Consider the following 16,504-nt stretch of genomic DNA (forward strand, 5'->3'; position numbering starts at 1 on the left):
ACAAATACAGGCATGCATTTAATGAAATAAGACATAGAAGAAAACTCTGATGAATACTTTGCAAAACCTTTACACACAAGAAATTTACGACTTGATGTCAGTTTGTAAAACAAGTTTTGAAAATCTTTGGAATCCTTTGCAAAACCTTTCATTACAACTTTGAAAATGATTTTTATAAAACAGATTAAGTGAAGAAAACCTTTGGAAAACTTTTAACAAGAGTTGAAAGTGAGATTGGAACATCTTAAGCTGGATAAAATAGTTATCATGCAAAAATGTATTTTGCTATACAGTTATTAATCACATTTTATTTGTATAATAAATGTATAGATCAACTTGTATTCCCCACCCTATAAAAACAGTTAAAATCATTTAAAAGGTTAATTCAGGGGTATGAACTCAACTGTTGCGGGTGGATCGGACGGAAGTGTCAGTTGGGTGCTCGGTGCCAAGTAAGCACTTGAACACACTTAGTGACCTATTAACATATTAAGGCACATGTTTACATACAATTAGTGTTTATAATACTAATTAAACACGTATACACATCCTAATGTGCGGAAAACACTTTGGTCAAGTGCTAGGAGGCTATTGGGTTGAAATAAGGGGTGTATGGCCTAGTTAGAAAGTTTACTCTTCAAGAGTAAAATCTTTATGGAGATTTCAGCCCTAAGACCATATCCTCATGATTTTACGACCGTAAAATCATGGTGGTGTGTTCTTGGATGTTTTAAGGTCTTATATCACTCGTAGAATTAGGCTAGGTTCAAGTCTAGGGCATATGAAGGGGTTAAGGCTCCAAATGGACCCTTTAAGGGAGTTCACGGCTGTAAACTTAGAGTTTACGGCCATAAACTCTCACCTGGTCATTCCCTTCATGAATTAAGGTCTTAAATGAAACAGTATAAAGTTCTATGCATTTTTCCAAGTCAAATGGAGAAGTTAGGGCATCATTTGGCTTCATTATGGGAGTTTACTGCCCATGGACCAATCCTTGGGGGGTTTACGGCCATAAACTCCTAGGTCCTTAGTTTCTTTGATGTTTAAAGGCCCTACTTCACTTGTGGTTGATTCTAAACATTTACCCAAACCTTAGGAGGTGTTTAAGGCAAATTTAACACCTTAAAAGGTGTTCACGGCTCATGAAGAGGGGTTTATGGTCCAAGAGTGTTCTTGGGCTGTATACTCATGTTTACTCTCCATATGATAAGGTTTTGGTGTTCTAATCCCATATGTGCAAGTCCACAAGTCATATCTAAGCCCTAGGAGTGATTTAGAAAGGTTTTGGGGCTTCAAAACCCCACTTATGGGTGTTTGCGGTCCAAGAGTGTTCTTGGGCCGTAAACACAAGATTTTGCCACTTTTGGATGTCTTAAACATGAATTTGAATGTTAAATGAGCTAAACAACAAGTTTAGGTAGATCACTTACTAGTTTAGGACTTGAAAGAGGCGTTTTTGGATCAAAATCGGCTTTGTAGAGAGAGAGAGAGAGTAGAGAGAGGGTGGAAAGGCTTCAAATGGAGTCCAGTCACCCTTATATAGGGGTTAAGTTTGTGGCTCAGTGGAAATCTACCCGATACTGAAGTTAAACGGGGCTTTTGGTCGCACCCGATTAAATGGTCGTAATTTGACTTGGTTGTAACTAAAATTTTTCAAGGGAATATTGAGGGTGTTTCTAATTTGTTTCAACCCTTACGAAGTCATAATAAAAGTCCCAAATTAATTAACCTAATCCAAAAGGTTAACAGACAATTTAATAAAGCGAGTTTTATTAACGGAAGAAGAGGTTAAAATGGCAGGATAAATGACAGGATGAAGAAGCCATGGCAGACCCTATGCATGCATACTATTTGATAGTGGAGCGGAGAGGAATTTCGTGAATCAAAAAATTAAACACTTACTTAAACAACCACCACAAGCAATACAAGAAACATTTGTCATAGAAATGGCTAACAGGAAGATTGAGAGCACTAGTGATATATACATAGGATACACCCTCACACTATATAGCTATTCATTTCAATTCGAGCTCATTCCTATCTCAATTAAAAGTTTAGACATCATTATCGACATGGATTGGTTGATTTTCCATCATGCTGACATCCTGTGTTATGAGAAAGTCGTTCGTCTTAACCTACCGAATAGCAAAACCCTAGTTATCTATGGCGACAAACTAGTCACGAACCTCTGAATCAACTCGAGTATTCAAGCCCAGAAGTACTTACGAAAGGAATATCATGCGTTCCTTGCTCACATAGTTGATGTGAGCCAAAAGGTGTCACACCCCAAAACCGGAACGGTATTGTGGACCTGAGAATACAAGTTATTTTGAAAGCGTAGATCAGCATTTAAGTTGCTGAGTTCATAAGTATTTAGTGTCAATGTTTGTACATGTTTACAGAAGTGTTTGTAAATGTTGATTGTGAATGTTTGAATGTAAAAGTTTGTATATGTTTGAAATCTCCTAGAAAATCCTATATTTTCTACTAGTATTAAAAGTAGTCTTCTACCAAGACCCGCCTTGTTCTAGAAGTTTGTTCTTTGTAAAAGTGAGTATATTTCCCAAGTTTGACTATCATTACCAAAGTATAGTTTACATTACCGATTATGTGAGAAGATCACAAATTGAATGCAATGGGAAAAAGTGTATGAACTACTGTACTGTATATTGTACCTACTATAGTAATAACTACCTTAAACCAATTATTAGTTTAGGTTTGGATGTGATGTAGTAGCAACCATACTAAACCGACAATAACACGACAATGAAAGACTTCGGAAGAAATGACATTTGTCACCCGTAGACTTGCAAGTCCTACTGTAGCGAGCAGCTAGGTGTAGGATAGTCAGTTCAGTATAGATCTATACACAAACTCTCCCTCCATGAGACTCTGGTTACCAAACGTGACATAACAAATTGGTTGCTATGCCCTGTAAAAGAATCACATTTGATGTTATCTAGAATCTTGTTATAGTATACTTGTTATAGTAATAGTATTATATGTATAGTACTCTATGTATAGTATTTTCTGTCTAGTATTCTCTGTTATAGTATTCTCTGTTATAGTATTCTTTGTCTAGTATTCTCTGTTATAGTATTCTCTGTTACAATATTCTCTGCCGAGTATTCTCTGTTATAGTATTCTCTATTATATTATTCTCTGTTATAGTATTCTCTATCTAGTATTCTCTGTTGTAGTATTCTCTGTTATAGTATTCTCTGTCTAGTATTCTTTGTTATAGTATTCTCTATCTAGTATTCTCTGTTATAGTATTTGTATATGATAGTATTCTCCTAAACTATACCTATTATAGTTTACTAGTAATTTCTATAGTTAAATGAATGATTGTATATCTTTTCTACCCAAAGGTACTGAACTGATTAATAGTATTTTTATATCTACATATGTATACATAATATATAACTAATATTTAGACGACAATCGGACAAACAACCGAATACCCTAAGTCCACAACCAAACAAGTTTAAACACTACTTATATAACTACACATATATAGACATGCTTTTGACAATATATAAGTTTAAAAGAAGGTTTGTTAATACATTTGAAGAATTTAACAATAAATATTAATGACTTGATGTCAGTTTATAAAACGATTTAAAAACAGCTTGTTTGACAATACAATTTAAAGTATAAGAAATCCTTTGTTTGAAACACAGTTTGAAGTATATGAAATCCTTTGTTTGAAACACAGTCTGAAGTATCTGGAATCCTTTGTTTGAAACACAGTTATAAATCACATGTGATTGATTATATAACTAATATGTTTTCTACTTGTATTCCCTCCCCCCCCCATAAAAGCATTTAAAATCATTTAAAAGATAAGTTAAGGGGTATGAACTCACCTGCAGTGAGTGATGCGAATGAAAGATTGATAAGGACGGTAAGTGTCAAGTGAAGGCTTGAGCACACACAGATCCTATTTAGCCTATAATGACACATATGTGTATCTAATTAGTGTTTATAACATCTAATCATGAAATTGAACAACCTTAGGGACTAGGAAACACGAGTTATGAAGTGTTAAACCAAATAGGGTTGCATATAAGGGGTGTAGGGCCTCACATAGGAATTTACTACCGAAATGGCATTACCAACATGAGTTTACGGCCCATGGGTTTACGGCCCAATGAGTTTACGGCCGTAAACTCATGGTAATTTGTACCAAAGTGTGTGTTAAAGTCTAATGGTCCCCCAAGAAGTGTTCTATTTCATTAACTTAGCTCCTAGAAGAGTTTTGGGTCAAGATGGCACCATTTTAGGGGTGTACGGACAAGGGAGATGTTCTTGGCCGTAAACTCCTTTTATTCATGCCTAATGGATGTTTTGTAAGTGTTTATTCATGTGCTTCTAGCATACAACAAGTTAAGGAAGGAGCACTTATGATATAGAAGCTTGAAAGGGTGATTAAGGTCCAAGAACACTAGTGTGTGTTCTTGGTGAAATGAGGAACACTTGAAGATCTTTCAAAATGAAGTGATTTCATGGATGAAATCAATGATCCATACTAGATAAAGTATTGTATCAACAAATCAAATGGAAGGAATACCTACAATCTTGAAGATCTAGATGGAAATCGGATGATAATTTGAGAGAGAAGTTGAGTTCTAGAGTTGAAAGTGATAAAAGAGTTGAAAAATGGCCAAGACTCAAATATATAGCCATGAGTTTATGGCCCACATAAGTTTACGGCCATAAACTCATGTTGGGGTGGCCGTAAACTCCAAATGATGGAGTTAAAACTTGATTAGTACACTAGTGGCTCAAGCAGATACTTCCTAACACCCGATTCTTGAATGTACTATGCTTAGAACACTCAAACAGACTCTAAACAGTGCTAAAAGATGGCAGAAACAAGTCTGACTTTGATTGAATTGAATGGTTGTACAAGATAGAAATTTTGGGTTGTCACAAAAGGTGAAAGAAATAAAGAGCATCACAAAAGTATGCGACTTTCCCGACATATTTCCCAAATATCTTCCATGATTACTACCACAACGCCAAGTAGAGTTTAGAATCGACTTAATTCCGGGACCTACCCCTGTAGCCAAATTGCCCTATCGTCTAGCTGTAGCAGAGATGCAGGAACTATCTAGTCAACTGGACGAACTCCTCAACAAAGGATTTATTAGACCAAACTTCTCACCCTGGGGAGCACCGGTCTTGTTCGTGAAGAAGAAGGATGGATCGTTTCGTATGTGCATTGACTATCGCGAGCTAAACAAACTGACCATTAAGAACCGATATCCTTTACCGTGTATCGACGACTTGTTCGACCTACTTCAAGGAGCAAACTACTTTTCAAAGATTGACTTAAGATCCGGGTATCACAAGTTACGAGTTTTAGAGGAAGATGTTCCCAAAACAGCCTTCCGAACTCGTGATGGTCACTACGAGTTTGTAGTGATGCCTTTCGGATTAACCAATGCACCCACGGTGTTTATGGATTTAATGAACCGGGTGTGCCGTCCTTACTTAGATAAGTTCATGATAGTATTCATCGATGACATACTTATCTACTCTCGCAGTAAGGAGGAACATAGTCAACACTTACGACAGATCTTAGAAACACTACGAGCAGAGAAGCTTGATGCAAAGTTCTCTAAAATGCGAATTTTGGATTCGAAGAGTCGAATTCTTGGGTCACGTGGTTAGACAAGAGGGAATTCACGTGGATCCTACCAAAATCAAGGCCATTGAGAACTGGTCAGCACCAAAGATGATGGGTTTTGAGCATTCTAACACTTCCTAAGTGTACATGCAACCCTAATAACCTTGAATCTATGTTTTCACTATATACATGTAAATTTCTTTTTCAAGGTTATTTCCCAACTAGCATGGCATGGGGATTACATAAAATATAAAACTAGTAGAAATACATACCTTGTTGTTGCTTAGATTCCTTCAAGACTTTGTGAGCCTAGCACCCTAAATGTTGTGCCTCAAATGCTTCACACAACACCACAAAACTTGGAATAACTTGAGAGAATACTTGTAGCACTCAAAATCGGTTATGCCCTCTCTAGTAACACTAGGTCACGATTTTGCTAGCCAAAGGGTCCCTTTTATAGTGGTGTCACAATTAGGGTTTTATCATGAAGACATGGATTTGTAACTCCCATGGACTATCCATGGAGCTCCAAATGGTTACATCAATAACCCATAAACCATAGATCATTAATCCACCATAAAAGAATTGATGATTGTCATAATCAACCCTTATATATTTAATTAGTCTCACTTTGATCACCAAATTAATACTAGATTAATACTTGATCAATACTAATTACATAATCCTATTAGTAATATATTAGAAATTATAATATATTAATAATCATAAGTGCCTTATTCTCTCATTTAGTCTATCCAAGTATTGCAATGCCATGCAACCCAAATGGACCATGTCGGGTCGGGTCAAGTACATACCAAATATAGTTATGGACTTAGACACTATATCCAACAGTCTCCCACTTGGATAAGTCTAATAACTATATTTGCAAATATTACTTCAAAATCCGACTAGCAATCGTAGCTCTTTCAAAGTCTCCCGGAACTGAGATGATGATGATATGCCATTTAAGACAAGTGATCATATAATCCTCTGTTCTCATGATATCAGTTGGACAAGCACTTGGAACATCGTCTTACTTATTGTCTAGCATTTGTTTCTCGATCTCTGATTTGTTTCGACATAGAACTAAATTGAACACATCAATTAGGTTATGACCGGGCCTGGTACGTGGGTCAAAACCAAATCATCGAGGGGCCCAGATATCGCTTCTATTTCTAGAAGGAACAGATAAACTTCGACTGATATGCTTGTACTAACTACTTGTTGAATTACTCACAAAGGCACGTTTTATAACATCGAGTTACCAATGCGTTTTTGTACAATCAATGAATAACTAACTCATAGTCAATAACTCATATCTCTAGGTTTGAAGATTTATACGATATTACCATCTCACGATCACTCGAGATAAATTCCATGAAGTCATGCAAGTGAGCGTGGGTTGAATCCAATACTCAGCCCTTATGAGTACTCATGAATGTTGTAGCAACCATTGCATTGTCCAAAGCACTTTAGACAAATCATACAAGCCAAATTCATGACAGTCTTAAATCAATACTTACTTCCAAAGTTTGACTGACTGTGGACGGTTTGAATAATAACTTAATTATTCTGGAAGTAAAAACATGCAAAATTGAAACATAGTAAACAATCAACACAAGATAGTAACACCTTACTCATAAATAAATAATAACTTTTATTTATCATCAAATGTCAATTACATTTTACAAGTTTCAGGAATCTAATTATTGAAGCTAATATCATCCTTCAGCCCAATGCACCTTGCATGCGGTAAATGCTTAACCCTGCTCAGTCCCTTCGAGAGGGGATCTGCCGGGTTCTCATCTGATGATACCCTCTTTGCCACTAGGAGTCCTTCTATTCTATGTTTTATGAAATGGTATTTGTGATAACCCGAAATTTCCATTCTGAACAAACCATATCAAGTCAATAGAAGTTAGAACAGTTAAAGTGAAATTCCAGACTTTAGGGTATAAGTTTGAATATTTCAGGATTTACACTTAAAGAGATATCAGGAGAGTGGATGCACTAGGGTTTTGTGCAACACTGTTATTCCAAAACTCTATGATATTAGAGTTCATTTGGGGAATAAAATATTTTATGCCAAAAATCCCAGGACTATATATAGAAATCTGAACCATATTCATTCATTAGTTACATTTCCAACTAGAGAAAAGCCATTTTCTCTCTCACGGATCTTTGGGTTTTTATCCCAAATCGTGAGTACTTCTATCTAGTTGTTCTATAAAGTTTAGATTGTGCCTAATAACATCAAAATCAGATCAACACCCCAAGATTTGAGAGTTTACCGCCCAAGAACACTTGGAGAGTAAACTCTTTTATAAGGGCCAAATGGTGCCTAGTCCTTCCTTAAGCCATGAAACTAGTTTGGACTTGTACACTAATGAGTTTAGGGATAGAAAACAACCTCAAAACACCAAGGAAATGGTGTTCATGGCCCAAGATCTTCTTGGACCGTGAACACTAAATTTAGGGCCAAAAGTGTGCCCAATGTCCCTCCAAACATTAAAAATAAACCTAGAGACTACCCATGGCTTGTTTAGACATCCAAAACATTAAGAATCAAGGGTTGAAAGTGAGTTCACGGCCAAGGATGTTCTTGGGCCGTGAACTCCATATTAGGGTGCCGAAATGCCCTAAATACCTTCTTTAAGCCAAGAGACAAACATAGCACTTTACCATGATGTGTCTAGGACCCAAAACAATGAAAATACCAACACCCATGAGTGTTTACGGCCGCAAACACATGACCAAATGGTCCATGGGCCGTAAACTCAAGTAAGGGGTGTTTTGATGCCACAAACACTTCCTAAGGCTTAGGCTTGAAGTTAGAATGCTTCCTTATGACCTTTAGGACCCTCATAAACATAAATGGCCATGAGTTTACGGTAGTAAACTCCCTTGGGCCGTGAACTCATGGTAGTAAACTCATGTGAGTGCCTTTATACCTTCCTATGTTGAATCACATGTGATTACAACACTTGGTCAAGGTGTTTCCTAGTCCCGGAAGGTGTTTCCTTTCATATAGATGTTATAAACACTATATTCATGTCAATATGTATCCTTATATGTCATTTAGGACTTATTGTGTCTCGGGACTTCATTCGTGGAACTTCTAATCCCTACACGCATACCCGTTAGAACCACTCACAACAGGTGAGTTCATACCCCTTAATCAATGTTTAAATGATTTTAAATGCTTTAATGGGGGGGGGGGGGGGGAATACAAGTAGAAAACAACATGTTATCAAATCTTTCATATGTATTTATAACTATGTTTTCATCCAACAGATTTCACATACTTCAAAATGTGATGCATGAAATGGTTTTCTATCTTAAGAATATTTTGTTATCAAATGTATTACTTTTGAAATGTTTATTAAAATGACATCAAGTCATTGTTACTTATTGTTCAAAACTCTTAGATGCTTTACAAAACCATTTTAACTTACTTGAACAACCAATTACCTTACAGTTAACTATTATAGGGATAGTTAGAAGATACAAAACATTATTCCTATTACAAGGAATGACATCAAAGTCAGTTCATTCATGAGTCTATCCAATACATTACATGAGTACCTTACATGAATACATTACATAAGTACCTTACATGAATACGTTACATAAGTACCTTACATGAATACATTACATAAGTACCTTACATGAATACATTACATGAGTACCTTACATGAATACATTACATGAGTACCTTTACGTAGATACATTTTCCTGTATACATTTACATGGATACTTGTACCTCAAATTATTAGGATGATTTATTAGTACCTTCAGTGTAAATTGTCCTGCCTATCCCAGTTCAACGGGATATCTAGACGGGACTAACCATTCCGAATCCCAGCTGTTAGCACCAATGGTTGATGAACATCTATGGATGCCTACGGTTAATACTTATACTATACTAGGAGTACCTCTATGGGACTAACCATTCCTCGAGCCTACTGTTCGCTACAGAGGTTGATGAACATCTATGGATGCCTACGATTATTACTTATACTAGGAGTACCTTTACGAGACTAACCCTTCCTCCGCCCTGTTGCTGCTACAGAGGACAATTGAACAATCTTTGGATGTTCATGAGGTTATACATTTCGCTTTCCACGATATCGTGTTAATCCTCATACAAAAGGATAACAATTACATGATTACATTATTCCTATTTACTTTATTTTGTGCTACATTCACATAAATGATGAGTTAGACTAAGTACTGTTTGTAATAGTCAAAAAGAAGGAAAAACTATCATTTTCATAGCAAAACATTCGGGTCTTGGTAGAAGACTACATTGCATACTAGTAGGAAATAAGGGATTTTCTAGAGTTTTCATACTTACATCAATTGTTTCATTTAAAGAATTACAAGGCATTCATAACAGCTTTCCAAAACAAGACAACGACACTTAAATACTTATGAATTCACCAGCTTTAGGCTGATACTCACTTTCAAAATAACTTGTATTCTCAGGTCACCAGTTAGACAGGTACGATGACCAGGCTTTGAGAAGACGGAGCATAGACAAGACTCGTCTTATTTTGATTATTCATTTTATTGTTGTACATTATGAAAGAACACACATGTATTAAAAACTTTACGTTTAATGCAATGGATGATGTTGTTGCTTGTTTACTACTTTACACTGTTGTGATACTTCACATGACGTCCTCCACCCCGGAACGTTTCCGCCGTTCTTGGTTTTGGGGTGTGACAGATTGGTATCAGAGCATTGTTTATAGTGAATATAGTATATCAACCCATAAAAGATATACTAACTATAAATACATTGGGATTAAAAAACACGCTCTAAGAGTTATACTTTTAAATAATAAAATATTTAAGTAATTATACATGCCTGCATTCATACTAAAATCAGTGTCACAATGACAAGAACAAAAGTATTACAATTGTTGAATATCACAAGTAAGCCTGGGGATGTATGGTCAGTCTTGGGAGTAGGATAGCCTGATCAAATATGCTGTTCCAAGGAGTGATTAGCACATGCCCAAGAATGGTTGTGATATGGCAACAAGTCTAAAAACTTACCAACATTACCACAATGAGAACATTATAACAGAACCTAAGTCTAAAGTACCATAAAGGTGTTTTGTGTTACTATAATTACTTACTTGAGAACTAAAATGGGTCTTCATTACTAAGTTGATAGTTGCTAAGTGGATACACTAAGGCTATATGTAACTAGGATGTTATAGACTTAGAATTGGTGAAAATTTTGCTTTACCCCTATTCCTTGTGAATTTGGAGTTAAGGTCACTTATTCGAAGGCCTATCCTGTGTTGATTACATATAACTGGTATGCACTTTCCAACTAGCGATGTAACTAATGAAGATTTTTCTAATAATTATCTAGATAGTTCGTCTAATAATTATTTCCTTACCCAAACTCTCGCGTAGATAACATGGCTGGACTCCATCCCCACGGTAACCCGTACCTTCCGAAAGAGGTCATTGCTGGATGGTTTGGAGAAGAACCGGAGAATGATCATCCTATCCTTTTGAATGATCACCATGACGAAGACCTTTCGGACGATGCTAACTTCGAACCTGAGGTTGAGAACCTACCCCAGATAGCTCCCTTTCCAATTCCTAACCCTCGTCTGGCTTTTCATGGCCCGACGCCTGAGTGGGTGGAATGTTTGGAAACATGGAGCCAAGGACAATATCAGCCCATGCCATTTAATGGTGACCAAAGCTTCTATGACCTGAGCAATATGGGCCCAGCAGACAGAATCTTGCCAATCTTTGTCCGCAGAGTGGCTCGAAATGAGATTCAAGGAAGGACAACCCTACATCAGATCACTAAAGTTGTCGCCGATGCGAGAATGCATACCCTCCGCACCATTCGTCTAGAAGATGCTCGTGAGAGATCTGAGAGGAACCATGAAGCCCTGCTGCAAGCATTGGCTGAATCACGAGCCGAAGTCATAGAACTTCTAGTACGCCAGAGGGTGTACGAAAGACACCTAATTGATGTGGAACGCCAACTGGCTGAACGGTGACAACCCGATATTTCAACTCTATGTAATGACCTAAAAAGTCAAGTATTGTAACCACTTTTGATATAATGAAATTAACTTCGAAAATAAAAAGTCCAAAAAGTCTCTAAATAATTACCTCCTATGTTTGATGTCATTAAACTGTGATCGTACGTAAAAAGAATGCCCAAATCTGACTTCGTATAATGAAGTTATGATTTTTCCAAGTTCGGCTTAGCGACAGACAGCTAAAAACTCGAATCGGAGATCGAGCGACTTTTGGCCGGAATGACCTAAACGAGAATCGAAGGTCTCGACAATGGCATTTCAACGGTAAAAAGTCTGGCAAAAGCAGACGTCAGATAAAGAAGTTATGAATTTCCAACGAAATTTTCTTACCGCGACCTTTTAAAAATAAACAATAAAAATAATTTCAAAATTTGTCGACGGAATCTAAACGAAAGTTGTAAAACGTAGTCTCACCTACGCGTGGATATAAAGAACGTCGAAAACGGAGTTCGTATGAAGAAGATATGAATTTTTGAAGTTTATTAAATATTAAAAATATAATTTTTAATAGAAAATTCGGTATTATCCGAAGGCTGAGTCGCACACAATTATGCCCAGCGTACGCTCGTACGCCCAGCGTACTCAAGGCGTAGGCCTCGAATCGTCCACGTCGTGCCCTATGCAAGCCTATGTCCAGTCCCATCTGGAGTCCGAAGCAGTCGAGGATGCGCTCATGCGTGACGCACGAGTACGCCTAGTGTACTCGGGTACGCCCAGCGTACCGAGGCGGTTCCCACACCCTATAAAAGGGATGCGAGGGTTTCGAAGAAATAGCTCATTTTCCTCTCAACTTTCTTGCGTTTTGCCTCGTTTTTCGTGCAAGTGATATCCCGAAGCCCCGGTTACCTTGGTCAAGTCCTGAAGGGCGTTTGTGCTCCCGAGATTCCCGAGAATCCCGAGAAAATCCGCTTTCTCGAGTCGAAGTTCTGCTCGGTTTTCATCTCGCCTTTTTCCGATCTTTCAAGTGAGTTCATCCCCTATAATCCATACATTTAAATGTTTTATAAATGTTTTTATATGCTTTTAAAGGGGGAATACAAGTAAAACACACGATTATTATCGTGTGTTATATAAAGTTTCTTTATACACTTTTTATGAACGAAATCATATGTGATTTATAATTATTATACGAAAACTTGCATATGTAAAATGTATCACGATAACATCATATCTTTTGAAATGAAAAATGTTGTTATAGATGTATAAATCAAACACTCTGCTTATACTGTATGTATATGTGTCCATATTAGACACTATAAAAATTATACTTTTCATAACAAGTGAGCATTCTACTAGAGATTACTATACAAACGAGACACACTTAAAGAAAACTATAACATGGGGTGACAAATGTCAGAACATTCCAACGCCTGAAGAATGTTGCGTATATGCATTTCTAGTCAATAGCATGGTTACAAAACTCACATTGGGTATTAAAAATACATTGATTTATGGGGTTTTTTCAGACGTATTGGAAATTTTATACGTACATACATTTTCTAGAAACAAACATTGGTCTTGATAGAAGGCTACATTTATGCTAGTAGAAAATATGGGATTTTCTAGGAACAAATAAACAAAAACAAAACATTTCATTTCATACAAACATTGTCATTTAATACTTATGAAACTCACCAGCTTAAATGCTGATCTACTCTTTCAAAACTACTTGTATGTCCTAGAGATTCAGTAATTACAGGTAACAAACAACTTTTGAAGAAGGGACGCTGCGGCGCTAGTTTAAATTCATATTTTGGCATCATATTGTAATTGGTTTTCGAACATGTACCTTTTAACAATGCAAACTTTCAATTATATATATGATGGTTGTATTGCTTTCTTTACTATGTATTCATTTGTTACGTTACCACATGAAGTCATCCGCTCCCGAACGTTTCCGCCGTTCCGGTTTGGGGGTGTGACAGATTGGTATCAGAGCAATGTTTATAGTGAACTAAGTATATCGAACCACATAAGATATACAAACTATAAATGCTTAAGGGACTAATACTCTCTGACAAAACATTTTTTTTGTTTTACGCCTAAGCCGCGTTTAGTTTAACTTTAATTGTTAGTTCATTTAAGTACAAATACATGCATACAACAAGTTATTTTCATGATTATAATTATACAAGAAGTATTTAGACAAGTTGGACACTACGATTAAGACTCGATATGTGTAATCAGATTTGGGACAAATATAGCATGATCAACTATATTTGTCCGAGATCAGACCAATATATATTGAGGAATGCTCGTAGTGAGCAACGAGTCAAAACTTACCAAAACATCACGAGAATCAAACACACGAATTTAAATACTATAGGAGTATTTATTACATAGAATAGCTTATCATACATGTTTAGTCCTACATGCTCCAAACACTATTCGATTCTTATAACCCTATTCTCGTACAGTCAAATGGTTGGATTTCACCACACCGGCAACCCCTACTATCCCAACCAAGGCAACGGGGGATGGATCAAAGAGGATCCCTAGGAGGACGAAGAACCCATAGAATTGGACGAAGAGGAAGACTCTGGTACCGACTCACAGCCGGAAGTGATCAACCCACCACCCGCACAACCTCTCGCCTATGTAAGGAACTTTCAAGGACCGACTCCCGTTTGGGGAAGTCACCTCCACCATTGGAGCCAACAACAAAGTCTACGCCCTCCCTATGGCGTGTGCCGAGACTTCTACGATGTCCGCGACGGAGGTTCAGCTGATCGGGCACTCCCAGTTATGGTGGGCAAACTAGTCAACCAGTCCTACCAATCTGGAGTTCAAGCTAGCCGGATTCAGGAAGTCAACGTGGAAGTACAGGTTCACACTTCCGACATCCGCAGGCTAAACAAAGCTCAGGACAATGCCCAACTCCAAACCGAGGCATTCCAAGCGCAAATGATTGCAGCCCTCACCGAATTGAGGGAACAACAAGCCGCCTTCGATGGGCATCTTATGCAATCGAAGCAATCGGATATGGAATCATGCTCCAAACGTAACCTACGTCGCAAGTATTGCTTGCCAAAATCTCAAATTATGTTATAAGTTAGGACCTCGGCTAAAAGTTTTTATTTTCCTTAAACTTTGTAACCGAAGACCCTTATAGGGGTCAAATTTCCGTGATCGTTGTATCAACTATTATATTAATATAATTGGCACTATTATTACTACGTTGAGTATTTCGTTCGATCCTTAAAATGTTATGGAGAAACCATATGCTTGTTTCGTATTTCAGTCTTACAAATAACTTTCATTCTTCTATCTTTGAGACTCATACTATCATCTGTTGTTGAACTATAGCAATTCAGTTCATGAAACACATTCATTTTCTATGCTATGGAATTCTTATCTTTATCTTTTCAACCTATAGTTGAAGGATGCTTCCGCAGAGAAACCCGAGACGAAACAATGGTGGGGAAGCACCTCTACCACCACCGCCTCCACCTCCTCAATTTGATGCTGCCATGTTCCAAGCAGCAGTCACCGCAACCGTAGCAGCTGCCATGTCACAGATCAATACCCCTGTTACTACTGGCTCGGGAACTGGCACACATCCTTCCAACCATGGCAAGAGTCATGGGCAACCCCGAGAATGTACCTATAAGGACTTTACGAATGCCAAACCCCAGATGTTTAATGGAACTGGTGGTGTGATGATTCTGAGGCAGTGGATCGAAAGGACAGAATCAGTCTTTGAAATCTGCACCTGTCCCGAGCACAAGAAAGTTAAGTTTGCCACCTACACGCTTACCGATAGAGCTTTAACTTGGTGGATTGGCCATGTTGAGGTACTTACTCTGATAGTGGCGAATTCAATAAGCTGGCAGAGCTTAAAAATCATGCTGATGAGAGAGTACTGTCCACGAGGAGAGATTCAAAAACTCAAGCACGAACTCTGGACGCTCGGAATGATTGGTACCGACATAGCAACATATACCAACAGATTCTGCAATCTGGCAATCCTTTGCCCAGATATGATTGCTCCTGAGAGCAAGAAAATAGAGAGATACATTTGGGGACTATCGCCCCAAATTCAGTCGAGCGTGTTAGCTTCAAAACCTGACACTTTTGAAAGTGCCAAAGAGCTGGCACAATCTCTTATTGATCACGGAAGTCATCAGAACTCGACAATTTCTACACCAGAACCACAAAAGGGAAACAACAACAATAATAACAGGAAGAGAGGATGGAGTAAAGGGAAGAGTGGGTATTCCCAAGAATCCTCGAAGAAACAACAACTAGTTACAGTGAATGTTGCTACTGTACCTACTACCGTTCCTACAAATCCCTACCCGACAAAGCCTTATGCGGGTAACTTTCCAAAGTGCGCCAAATACACTTACCACCACCATGGACCTTGTCGGGAAATGTTGTGCTCCAACTGCAACAGAAAGGGACACACTGTCCGTTTCTGCAAGGCCCCCGTAAAGCCGATCACTCAAGTTCCCAACACTGGTGTGGGCCAAGCTTGCTACGGTTGTGGTGAGGTGGGCCACTACAAGAGAAACTGCCCAAAGGCAGCAAATACCGGCGGGGTGGGACGAGTTTTGGCTATAGGCCACGGAGAAGCCGTAGCTGATCCTACAGTAGTTGCTGAAACGTTTCTTCTCGATAATTCATATGCATGCATACTATTCGATAGTGGAGCAGAGAGAAGCTTCGTGAGTCAAAACTTTATTCACTTACTTAAACATAAACCTAGCAAGTTAGAAAAATCATTCACTATAGAAATGGCAAACAGAAAAACGGAGAACACTAATTACATATTCATGGGTTGTAC

Source organism: Lactuca sativa, chromosome 6 (assembly GCF_002870075.4).
Source record: "Lactuca sativa cultivar Salinas chromosome 6, Lsat_Salinas_v11, whole genome shotgun sequence".
Lineage (NCBI taxonomy): Eukaryota > Viridiplantae > Streptophyta > Magnoliopsida > Asterales > Asteraceae > Lactuca > Lactuca sativa.